Source organism: Lathyrus oleraceus, chromosome 4, assembly GCF_024323335.1.
Source record: "Lathyrus oleraceus cultivar Zhongwan6 chromosome 4, CAAS_Psat_ZW6_1.0, whole genome shotgun sequence".
Classification (NCBI taxonomy): domain Eukaryota; kingdom Viridiplantae; phylum Streptophyta; class Magnoliopsida; order Fabales; family Fabaceae; genus Lathyrus; species Lathyrus oleraceus.
Window position 1 is genome coordinate 293,993,266 of NC_066582.1, and position 8,152 is coordinate 294,001,417.

Consider the following 8,152-nt stretch of genomic DNA (forward strand, 5'->3'; position numbering starts at 1 on the left):
TGAGCATGAAATCCTAAAGCAAACATTGTTATAGGGGAAAAGGTTAGAATATTTTCCCAACTAGATATTATCATGAGAAGATAAGATAACTACATCGAAGAAAATTTGGTATTGGATTAAAGCTGAACCATAGTTGAAAATGTGTGCAATGCGTATTGTAAAAATACAAGGCAAATATAGTTGTCATGAAGGTAGAACTAAGTCAGGCTGAATGAACTTTGATATATAAAATAAAGTAGACGGCGAGAGTTTTCACCTTAAGAAGATATAGCTGGGTCAAATTTAAGTTGGCACATGCTGGATCTCCTTGGCATGTCGGTTAATCTTTTGAGAGAATGGTACTTATTTGTTTGTTCCATTCAAGTATCAACAAAAATAACCATTGTCTCCAAATTAAGTCCGTTCCGCAAAATATATTCAGCAAATGTCAACTCATCTTCAAATTCTTGATATCCTTCTATGTGAATATAACTTAGGCTGGATATGATACACTTAGGAACTGTTGTTGACTTTGGGTCCCATGTCCTTAAAGGTGGTTGTTCCTCCTACAAACATCAAGACACAACATGAGTCAAGCATATATTTGTATGTCCATATAGATAAATAGATAGAAACATATGCATACATAAACAAACCAAAGATTGTTTGAGTTAAACTTGAGAAGCCAACAAACCTTGTTGCTCTGGATTATTAAAACTTCAATCATACGACACTTGTCAAGCACATTGACTAGAAGATTTGTGTTGAAACAGGGAAGAATGAACTTTAGATGAACCAAATTGCTAAATTCAGGATAATTTAGAATCAGAGGGCGAAGTGAGCACTGCTAGTCCATGTTAACATCAAGGGTGGCACGATATAAGTATAAAAGCACACATAAATATGTATAAACCAGAATAATAAGGGCAAATTATAGTGATCTCCCCTGGATTAAGCATGTTATTAAGTTAAGGGGAGGAGTTTGTAATTTCAACACACAAATAAAAGAGGTTTGTGTCAATCTAAAAGTGGCGTTTATGACATTTAGACAGAATTTAGGGGGTTAGTGTAATTTGCCATAATAATAAAGCTTCACCTTTGATGTCGAATGACGCAATTGTATATCTAACCCGTCAAAGGAGGCATATATGCGGTTGAGAATAGGGTCGACAGATTCACTTATTTGTGAGGGAAAGAAGTGAATGCATGCTTCCACCATAGTCTGCAAGTTGCCAATGATGCCCAATGTTGTTTTGCCAACACTCTCAAGGAACTGTCTGTCATAACAATCTACTTCAAAGGACCTTTTGGGGTAATAATCTACTTCAAGAAAAGTCCAAGAGAAACTCCCATCGGTGAATTTCAACTTCTGGGAGGAAGGTGGCACAGATTCTCACAAAGTATTTTCATCTCTTTTAGAAACATCTGAATTTATAAAAGTTTTGGTATTGTACAAATATTTATATATATTATTTTAGATTTGTATTTACTATTATTTAGTTGATTGTGGTTATAATATTGGTTACATATCTTTAAATTCAATGATTTTTCTTTATTAATTATATAAAATATTTTCTTCATCAGGTCAATTATTCTCAACGTTATGATTTCTTCCATTTTTAGATCAAGCAATTTCAAAGTTTTTGTTCTGCTATGTTGTAGGTTTCTATCTGCCTTACTTGGATCTCATTACACTTTTTAAGATATATCGTTTATTCTAATATTTGATGAAGTTAATCATTTTTTAATATTCTTTGGTTTGATACGATTTTTTTAATAAAATAGGAAATTTTATTATGATCATTACAAATAATTATTGATTTGCATTTAACTTTATTAATTTCTTTCACTTTTTCAAACTCTGCATATATTTTATTTTGAGAGTTCAACATTTTTACTATGATGTGAAAAATAATTGTGTGGATCACTTGAAATAGTTTAGAAGCTATTAATTTTCTACACCACACATTATTAAATTTAATCTTATATTTTCGGTCATGCAGATATAGGAATTTTTTTATCCAAATTGCTCTGGTTTTCAAAAAATATCTCAAAATAACTCTGATTTTAAAAAAATTCTCAATCTACCTCACTTTTAAAAGGAGGCGTCAGATCAATTGGCGCCTCATTTTAAACTTAGAGAGGAAGCGCCAATTGGATTGGCTACAACACATGGTGTTGCCAATCCATTTGGCGCTCATGTGCCAATTTGTCTGATGCCTCAGTGTAATGTGCAATTTTTTGTGTTATAAATAGAGGTGTTGTATGAATCATTTTTTCACATCTCATTTCATCATATTGCAAACATGTTTGGTGTTCGTCGCCGCTATGGAAAAATGGTTTATTCGAGAGACAAACCTCCAATATTGATGCTCTTCTGGAACATCAATAGTTTCGATCAACTGAAGAGGGAGTTGGTTCGTTGGTTAGATGGAAAAATATCAGAAGAGGAAAAAATTAGAAGTATTGAGAGACTCGGTAGTATATTTGGTTGGGTGCGAATCAAAACTGATAAGGATGCTAGGGAAATGATGTTTGGACGAGATGACATAAGTTTGATTGTTGTAATCAGTTAGAAATGTTCTGTTTTAAGTTTGCTTATGTTGTAGTGATTGTTGTACCCCAAAATTTGTCTCTCCCTTTTTCATATTTCCACACAACCACTTGACTTGGGGATCAGTTGCATACGTTAGTAACTCATGCATAAGCATCATTCATTCCACTAGGGGATCACCATAGCTTCACACTCCTCAGGTCATGCAAACCCTAATTCTTGATGATAGGGTTATGGAATCTTGGGGATACTCTTCGGGCCTTGTCTTGGCTAGATAAACCCTAATCAAGGAGGGTATTGGTAATAATGTGCCTTGTGGCTTGACTTTTTATCGGGTGACATTAAAAACCCTAATTTCTTGATCTTTAATCCAAGAGGGCCTAATTATGGCATTCACCAGGGCATCAAAACCTTGATGTTTTCTCCTACACATTGGATGACCTCCTAACCCTAGTTTCATGTGATTATTCACCTATTATATGCTTCACTCAACCTCTTGTTCATGGTTCATCAGTCGTAGCCCAAAGTTCTTAGTCTCACAACCTGCATCTACTTCCAGTCATTCATCTTATCATTGACATGTCATCATTGCTTGGTCCATAGGTTTTGTTTAGGCCCTAGTTCATTGTACATTTTGGTCTTGTTGAGGTCTTTATGTCTTTCTTTCATGTGTCATTTATGGATTTTGGTTTGAGCTTATACAGGTCATTTCAATCCATTTCAAACTAGTTCATTTCATATAAGTCAAGTTCATTCATGCCTAATTGCAAGTCATGATCATTCAAGTCCAAATTCAAACCATTTCAAGTAACATGTTCATATACTAAATCAGTTCATTTTCATTCAATTGGCCAATACCATTCAATCTCATCCATAAAATATCCATTACATGAGAAAAGTACAAAACAATTACATGTTGACCAAATGTTGACTTTGGTCAACGGTTAACTTTGGTCAACGGTTGACTTTTTGGTCAACCTTGACCAAAGTCAACCCAAGTCCTTTTCATCCTAAAACCCTAAGTCCTAGTCCTAATTCTAATCCTAAGGTCAAATTTTGATCCTTGACCCTTGGGTTCTTGCCTTTTGTACATGATAGTCAAAAAATCCAAACTTGATGTCACGATGCATTGTCCAAGAGACCTACATGAGCAAGAGGCAAAGCACAAGTCCAAATCATAACATATAAAATCATGGCATGGAATCAAGATGGCAAGACAAATCGTGACATGAACCAATGAGTACTCTGCAGTATGGAAGCATGATGCAACATATAAGCCAATGGACCATGGCCATGAACGCACCAAGTCAGAAATGTAAGCCATTCACCTGTTGCAGAATGAGTAATGACCACTTCCACTTCAAGATTGCTCAATGCATTGCTTCAAGTTATTCTAATTCACACCAACTGAGTCCAAATTAACATGACGAAACTACTTACCATCCATTATTGCCTCACAATAATCCATAAGTATTAATGCATACACACACCAGCTGCACCTGCGAGTAAAACTATGAGACAGAATTGCATAATTGGTAGTTCAAAGAGCAGATTTGGGGCACAAGGAAATTCTAACCCGACAATGATCTATTTCCATCTTTCTGATAATCAACCCAAGAAAGATAATGATGAATTAACGCTTCCAGTCAAGGTAAGCAAGTCGTGGCAGATGATGTTATCTCAAAAACCTTGGAAGCATCTTTGAAACAGCGGGCTTCATTAACATAACATATTGACCTGCTCAGCCAAAGAACCAGTTAAACCATGTGTTTTCATGTGACAGCAAATGACAGACCAGGGTAACTAGCAAGCATCCTATAACAAACTAGGTTTAGAACTGAAGGCAACTCATAAACTTGAACTTAACAACAAGGCAATGTGAAACTAACTTACACTACATATATCTGCAACAAAACAAATGCCAGATGACCTGCAGGGCAACCACCAAAGCCATAACAATGCAGGATCCGCTCAAGTGTCTAGCATTAGAATTAATCCCCATCAATTGACAGGTAAATCAAGCCCAGTACCTGGTAAAACCTGCATAACAATTAATATGACATAATCAAACACCATTGTGCAATTATGATAACAATTAGAATCCAAGCATATGCATCATGAATATACCTTAGCCATGACATGTGAATATCAAATAAATAATTCTAACATACCCATAAATAAGCCTTAACATACAAGCAAAGCCAACTGATAATATCAGTCCTTGCTCATGGCAGCTGGTTTACCAATCACCTTTAATTAATTTCATAATCATCCTAACTAACCAACTGAAGTGTAAACTCAAAAATACATCAGTTCTAACTAACATTATTGGTTAACCCTAGCTAACTTACAAGCTAACCTTAACAATTGGGTAGCTGACCTAACTCTAACTAAGCTGTCTAATCTACCCAAGTCAGTTGCGATTCTAAAGCTCTATAAATCACATTGGTGCATCTTCATTTTACACACACACCAATCATTTGGAATTTCAGCAACCAATTCCATTTTTACTGCATTCTCTCAGCTCAATCCCTCTCCCACTCAAGAGATCTCCTCAGTCTCCATTGAAGCTTCACATTTAAGCTTCAAGAAGAGTGAGCTTAACCTTGCATCACACACAACTCAACAATATCATAAAGAGTTCGGGAGAAGAACATTAATTGGAAGCAGTGAAGGCATAAAGAGAGATATACAGAGGCGTACCTTTTGATCAAGTGATTTTCCTTAGTTTATTTTGTCTTCTCCGATCAAACATCTCGCCGAAGCGATCCTTAGCTTCGAAGGTAGGTTCTTCTTCGCCCTCTCTTTGAAACCATGTCATATGTTTGAAGCATAGCTCAAGGCAACTCAAAACCCTAACAATTAGGACTCTGAATCCTAGGCATCACGGTTTAGTTCACATTCTTGCCTCTAGGGTTCTTGAATTCTAGAGTTAGATTCATAATGATGAATTCGTTTCTGCTCGAATTGGAGTATAGTTTCGACTTAGGGAGGTGGAGGCAATTTGGTTAGGGTATTTGGTTCATGTTTCGGTGGCTGCCGCCACCGGAAAAGACTTCCGACGTGGTGGCCCACGGACGGCCTCTGGCCAGAGCCGGCGCGAGGTGAGGGCGCGCATCAAGAAGTTTTCAAATCTCATTTTTGTTGGAAAACCTTTTCAGACCTTGGCAATTGGGCTTGCAATTCGGGCCCAAGGGGTTCTTCCATCCATCATCACCACAATGCCACTTTGCACCCCCCTGTTGTTGCTACCTTGGTTTTTTTTTGTTATTGGCAGGATGAATCTTGGGCTAAAGGCTCTTTCGCTAGCCACACACCCCGTTCCAGAATTACACCCCAAGCTTGTGGTTTTTAATTACCTTCATTTATTTGTTAGATTTAATTAGGATTAATTTAATTAAGAATAATTACTTAGGTTAATCAAGTCTTTAGGGTTAGATCATTAGGATTTAATTAGAATGTAGGATTAATTAACATTTTAATTAGAATAGAACTTAGGGTTAATTAGTTTCTAATTGTTTTTAGAAGTTAATTAATCTCCAAACATTAGGTTAAAAATAGATTTTAGAATTTAATCCATATTAGGCTATGATTAGAATTTTATTGAGAATTTAACATTGTCCCTAATTGACATATCCATGTGAAATGACCATTTTAACCCTTAAGGGTTTACCTTGATATTTTAGCCATACAAATGCATGCTCCCTTAGGACTTATTCTGACTTAGAATTTTAAATAGTTTTAAATCATGTTTCGACTAACAATTGTATGTTCCCCTTAGGAATATCCTGTAAATTCTATTTTAACCATTAGGTTAGGTTTTTATCTTAATTCCAATTAATTCAAACCCCACGCTTCAAATTGATCAAAAGTAATTTTGATCAATTAAATCCTTTGAACTTGTATAACCCCACAGTCTAATTTGAGTGACCAAAAGACCCTTGGTCACTTAATAAGACTTTTTCTCTAAGATGTGGAACTCGAAGCCTCAAGTCAAGAGTCTCAATCAAGGTATCCTCAGTCATACCAAGAAGTAGATTATACAAGTGCTTCAAAGGCGGAAACTGCAAAAGCTTGTTAAATCAAAGTTGGAATTATGTGGAATGAGCCATAAGTTATAGAGAAAGAGTGGGACTGGAGAATTCCTACCCCCATTCTGAATATATTTGGGTATGGGACGAATGACCCAGTGCTCATCATATTCACCTCTATACATAGACTTAAGCACAATTCTAATCATACAATTGACAATTCTATCTCCCTTCATAAAGTATCATGCAACAAGCAAGGACTACATCAACAATTTATCAATCATGAATCAAGTTGTATGACACGAGCCTTAAGCAATAGAGAATGAGTGGGACTGGAGAATTCCTACCCCCATTCTGAATATCTTTGGGTATGGGACGAATGACCCGACACTCATCATATTCACCTCTATTCATAGACTTTAGTGCAATTCGATTCGAAAGATTGATAAGGTCTTCATCAATACAAGAAACAACAAAGATTCTTCTCACTCCACTTAAAAGTTAAGACGAGAGTTACATGCCACGAGCCATAAGTAGTAAAGAAGGAATGAGACTGGAGCTTTCCTACACTCATTATGGATATCTTTGGGTGCGATACATTTGGCGCGTTGCTTATCGTGTCCTCCTTTACTCATAGACTTTAGTGTGATCCTTATTCTACAATTATCAAGTCTACTCATTCTACATTCTAATCATTTCAATTCAACCATTCAATCATATCTTCTTGCCTCTTTAATCACCTTTGCTTTCAATCCTAGTGGGTTGAACTACGAAAGCTCTGATTTCCTTATTGCACTATAAGGATACGTAGGCAGGAGAACCCAGTTTCTTCGCGAGCTACCCTATTTAGCAATCAATCATTCTTCATTCATTCTAGCAATACCATCCTTTTTGAGATCAATCATACTCCTCCTTGGACTCCTTGTCTATCCTTTTAGGACGGTCTAGCGACAATCCACCTCATCAATCGAGAGTTGTTTGGGACTATGCCTAAACACTTAATTCATTCTTTCTTTTTGGCTTTACCCTATAGTGGCGGTCTTACTAGCCCACATACTGGTAAACGCCGACCTTGCTCTTCGATTCAGAGTCTATCTCCTTCTTGGATCGAAGATACTATTCTCATTTGATCTCGAATTGTTTGTTCCCCATCCAGTGATACAATATTCCTTGTACTATATAATACTACAATCATTCCTTGAATTGGTGTTTGTCTTATGAGTCCCATGTCGCTTAGACCAATATCTCTCTCTCTCCTTGTTTCATGGTAGTTAACCTCTGAAATTAGGTTTGTCTTGTGAGTCCCCGTTGCTTGGACAAATACCTTTTGGTACCATTCTGTTGGTACAAATTATACTCTGCATCATTGTATGTCTCTCTCTTTCTATTCTCGTGGTTCCGAACTACGATTGCTATGTGTAGGTGTTTAATTGGCTGCATTATATGGTAAAAGACTAGCTGGATTCTAATGTCTTGACTGATGTCATGACATGGTGTGGATGTGTGACTGCAGTGTAGGTTAGAATATCTAACTGTACTCTGATGTCTTGACTGATGTCATGACACACTTGAGTAGTTACTGCAGGAT

At 36.4% G+C, this 8,152-nt stretch overlaps 1 long non-coding RNA gene and 1 pseudogene across 1 annotated transcript; both read right to left on the reverse strand.

Annotated features, from left to right (window-relative positions):
* Window positions 1-212: 212 nt before the first annotated feature.
* On the reverse strand, window positions 213-1,596 carry LOC127137171 (putative F-box/FBD/LRR-repeat protein At5g22610; annotated as a pseudogene).
* Window positions 1,597-3,354: 1,758 nt separating this feature from the next.
* LOC127075184 (uncharacterized) lies at window positions 3,355-5,661 on the reverse strand. Its single transcript, XR_007786232.1, has 3 exons — window positions 5,237-5,661; window positions 4,427-4,573; window positions 3,355-4,270 (listed from the first exon to the last, which is right to left on the reverse strand). It is a non-coding gene; the product is annotated as an uncharacterized LOC127075184 (long non-coding RNA).
* Between the last annotated feature and the right edge of the window lie 2,491 nt (window positions 5,662-8,152).